The sequence below is a fragment of the Orycteropus afer genome, unplaced genomic scaffold (genome assembly GCF_000298275.1).
Source record: "Orycteropus afer afer isolate SDZICR_OR568_19922 unplaced genomic scaffold, OryAfe1.0 scaffold00105, whole genome shotgun sequence".
Taxonomy (NCBI): Eukaryota; Metazoa; Chordata; class Mammalia; order Tubulidentata; family Orycteropodidae; genus Orycteropus; species Orycteropus afer.
The window spans coordinates 9,627,126-9,632,147 of record NW_006921692.1 but is presented as its reverse complement, the minus strand read 5'-3'; positions in this window follow the sequence as shown (position 1 = coordinate 9,632,147).

The window sequence follows — 5,022 nt, the reverse complement described above, 5'->3', positions numbered from 1 at the left end:
TTTTTTTTTTTTTTTTTGCTATAATTTTTTCAGATTTGCTCCTGCCGTTTCAGAAAATATATGGCAACAGTCTGATACAGAGTGAATCATTTTCTCACCAAACAATTAAAACCACATGTTTCAGTAGGTGAAGAGGCAAGACTGCCATGATTTTGTCTTACTATAGACTGCAGTTGCATCTGATTGGCCAAAACCTCCACTTTTTATTATTGTATTCAGGATATAATTTCTAACAAGCAAAGGGGATGCAAAAATGATGACATTACTGCACAAGTAATTAATTATCATTAAAAAGCAAACAGACAAACAAAGAAGAAAGCACATTCTTCATTAGGCCAACACCCTAAGGAAAATCAGGATGAACTAATAGCAAAAGAAGGCAGTGATTCTTAAATTTTTGTAAGCATCAGAATAACCTAGAGGGCTTATTAAAATACAGATTGCTGGGTCCTATCCAGAGTTTCTGATTTAATAAGTTTGTAATGGAACACAAAATATATACCTTCACAAATTCCTTGGTGATTCTGTTGTTACTGGTCCAGGGACTACACATTAACAGGCACTAAAGTAGGGAAAAAAGGATAGTTACACAAAACAACAGATGTCCACTAAATATATATATTGACCTTATCCCTATAGTTCGTATCCTGCTCTGCTGCCTCATCTTTGCCATTAATGGCATGGAACTTCTCTTCACCCTTAAACAAAGGCCACTAAGTCATTGCCACAGTCAAACTCTTGAGATTGTTACTTCCTATGCAATCAATCACAAAAATAAGTGTATTTCCCAAAATATTCTATTTGACAGATTGGAATTGAGCCCCTGTGACTAAAAATATTCTTTGCTATATAATGCACAAAACTTTTTTTTTTTTTTTGCCCCAAACTCTCAACTTTAGACCTTCTATATTAGAACAACAGGGGATAGTAGTTAGTAATGCATATTCTTTAGGGTTTTTTGAGACCTGCTTAACTAGAATTTTTGTGACTAGCCTGAGGATCTAGATTTTTAACAAAAAGCCTATTAGTTTTTTCACTTTCTAAAATTAGAAAGTGTATTAGATACATGGTCCCTGCCCTCACTGGGTTTCTAAACAAGTGTTTCTCAACCTTGATTGCAGAATAGATTGACCTAGGGGACTTTAGAAATAAATGTCAATACCTGGATCCTACCCTAAAACCACTCAATATGAACCTCTGGAGATTAGGTCTGGGCATCAGTGAAAAACCAGGGTCCATACTCTGGTGGCGTAGTGCCTAAGGCATCTGTCTGCTAACCAGAAGGCTGGTGATTCAAACCCAACAGCTACTCCCCGGAAGAAAGGTTGGGCAATCTACTTCTGCAGTGAAATCACCTGGGAAACCCAAGGACAGGTCTCCCTGAGTCAGACCTGACTCCACGGCAGTGGGTTTGTAAGTATTGTTGCTTTTAGGTGCCGTCCTAAATGAATGGAGGTGGCTTCCATTCATAATGACCCTATGTCCAGCAGAATGGAACAATGCCTGGTCCTGCACCATCCTCATAATCCTTGCTGTGCTTTTGAGTTCATAATTGCAGCCGCTGTGTCAATATATCTCTTCGAGGGTCTTCCCCATCTTGGCTGACCCTCTACTTTACCATGTGTGATATCCTTGTCAATAAAACTATGCAAAATAATTTAATTTTGTGGATCATAACATATTGTAGATAATATTGAGAAGAATGGGAATTCCAGAACACTTAATTGTGCTCATGAGGAAAGTGTACACAGACTAAGAGGCTGTTGTTCAAACAGAACAAGGGACTATTGTATGGTTTAAAATCAGGAAGGGTGTGTGTCAGGGTTGTATATTTTCACAATACTTATTAAATCTGTATGCTGAGCAAATAATCTGAGAAGGTAGACTATATGAAGAATGTAACATCAGGATTGGAGGAAGACTCATTAACATCCTGCAGTATGCAGATGATACAACCTTGCTGGCTGAAAGTGAAGAGGCCTTCAAGCACCTATTGAAGAAAATTAAAGACTACAGGCTGCCGTATGGATTACACCTCCACACAAGCAAAATGCAAATTCTCACAAATGGAGCAATAAATACCATCACAACAAATGGAGAAAAGATTGAAATTGTCAAAGATTTCATTTTACTTGGATCCACAATCAGCATCCATGGAAGCAGCAGTCAAGAATTCGACATTGTATTGCACTGGGAAAATCTGCTAGAAAACACATCTTTAAAATGCTGAAGAGCAAAGATGTTTCTTTGAAGACTAGGGTGCACCTAACCCAAGCAATGGTATTTTCAATAGCCTCATATGCATGTGAAAGCTGTAAATGAATAAGGAAGATCGAAGAAGAATTGATGCTTTTGAGTGGTGGTGTTGGCAAAGAATATTGAAAGTACCATTCAAATCTGTCCTGGAAAAAGTGCAGCCAGAATGTTCCTTGTAAGGGAGAATGGCCAGACTTTTCTCACATATTTTGGTGATGTTGTCAGAAGGGACCATTCCCTGGGCAAGGATATCATGTTTGGTAAAGTGTAGGGTCAGCAAAAAAGGGAAAGCCCCTCAACAAGATGGATTGACACAGTGGCTACAAGGATGGGCTCTGGTATAGCAAGGATTTTGAGGATGGCACACAAGTGTTTTGTTCTGTTGTATGTATGGTTACTATGAGTTGGAGCCCACTAGGCAGTACCTAACAACAACAATAATTATGAGATGGTTTATTGGAATTCTGATCAGGAGACTCATACTCCTGACCTACTATGAGAGCTTTTGTTTTGAAAATCTTAACAATCAAGCCTTTGGTAATTGTCATACTGTCAGCAATATGTTTGTATGGAACATCATACATACCATTTAACTATTAACTATTAATTTTAAATACTGAAATGGGATTTTGTGGTGAAAATTTTAAGTATTTGAGATGTATGGTTAAAAACACTTTGTAGAGACATTCTCTATCCGATATGCAAAATGTAGGAATCCAGGGCAGCCTTAGATCTGAAGGTCTAGGCTAAATCTCTAGATGATGCTGTGTCCCAGAAGGAATTTTGAACTAGATTTTCCTGGAGCAGGCTATATGGAGAGAGAATTTTGCATATAATAGTGTGTCATAACTTTCTTCAAGTCAGATGTTCATTCAAGGTCATGATTGAGACACAGAAGCAATGCTGGGAGTACCTAGAGATCTCAAAACAGGTTAGATTTTAAACGCTTATCTTTTTTTTTTTAAAGACACTGTTTTACCCTATTCTAACTTTTCTATGTTTTCTAACTATCTATAACTATTCCCAGCTTACCAGAGTAGACAAGCATGAAATTAATGTCATGTAGTAGTAATTCACTAATGCCAAGAAAGTTTGTTTCTTGATTATCAGGTCCTGATTTTCCTTTAACAGAATGATAGCTGAATGTGTAATTCTTTGAGCCAAGTAATTTCAGTTTAGAGAACAAATAAATGGATTTGTTTATTTACTTGTTCATGCTGTTTTCTTATATTGTTGGAGGAAGCTTACCGGATAATTGTTTAAACAAAAAAGAGCTCCATTTATTTTCACTTTCAGTTAAATATATTAGTAACATGGTTTTTAATTTTTTTTCTGTTTCTTTATTAAATATTTTTTATTTAAACACAAATGTAGATTCAAATGGCTTGTAGTATTAGTATATATTTACAATGAAATGATCATTTTGGGAATTCAGCTACAGTTCTTGTTTTATCAATCTTTTCAAATACTTACTGCATAATGATTTCAGTCATGCAGGTGAATCAAATCTGTTGATAACGATAAAAATATCAGGTCACATATTTCCAGGTTTACTGTGGAAAAATTACAGAGACAATCTTGGAAAGAGTCTCTGATAAGCCCCTTTGCAGTGCCTGAATCTCCCTAAGAAATGTCACTTTGTAATGAGGCTTTCTTTTTTGATCTCCTGACTGCCTCTAATAAATTTTCAGTCTCTATTCCTTACATGTGCAAAAAAATCACACATATTAGCAATTATGAGCCTAAATCTATGCAACTTGATTATAATAGAACAATTTTAACTTTGGCAAAGTTGATACAATTCAAATATGGGTCTACTTGGCTCTTGGTTATGACTGTAGGAGAATGAATGAATAACAGGTACCTAGACTGACTGGCTATTTGTAAGGTTTTCCCTGGCCAATTCTTTGAGAAGTAGACGGCCTCTTCCTTCTTTCTAGTCTGTCTCAGTCTGTAAGCTGGGCTGATACCTGTGCACCATGTACATCTCGCTGGGTTTGAAAAACCAGCCTCAAAACTCACATCAACATGTCACCACAGTAGGACAACCAACAGACAGATTTGTCTTCCTGTTGGAAACCTCTCGTACCACCCTTACCTGGGTCCCTGCGGCTGACTCCTCCTCTGTCCGGGTTCCTGCCCTTTTTATCCCCTTTCTCCTGCTCTCCCACCCTGCGGCTTTGGGCCTGCCTGGGTTCCCTCTCCTCACCTGGATCCCTGCAGCTGACTGCTCCTGTCTGGGTTCCTGACTTTTAATCCCCTTTCTCCCGCTCTCCCATCCTGCTGCTTTGGGCCTGCCTGGGTTCTCTTTCCTCCCCACATTACCATGCAACTTTATGAATAGTCCGGTTAGGTTAGGAAGCTCTCAAAATAGGACTGGGAAAGAGCTGCATCATCTGAGTAAACATAGCCTTACTCCTATGAATAAGGTAAAGCTTTCAAGACCTCCATTTGCTGATGTAGCACCACTCAAATTGAAGAGAAACAGCTGCAGACATTAATTAATCATCAGAATATGGAATATATAAAGTATGAATATAGGAAAATTGGAAGTTGTCAAAAAGGAAATGGAACACATAAAGATTGATATCCTTGGAATTAGTGAGCTGAAATGGACTGGTTTGGGCCACTTTTTATCAGACAACCATGTGATCTACTATGCCAAGAATGACAGTTTGAAGAGGAATGGTGTGGCATCATCATCACAAAGGATGTTTCAAGATCTGTCCTGAAACACAATGCTGTCAGTGATAGGATAATATCTAT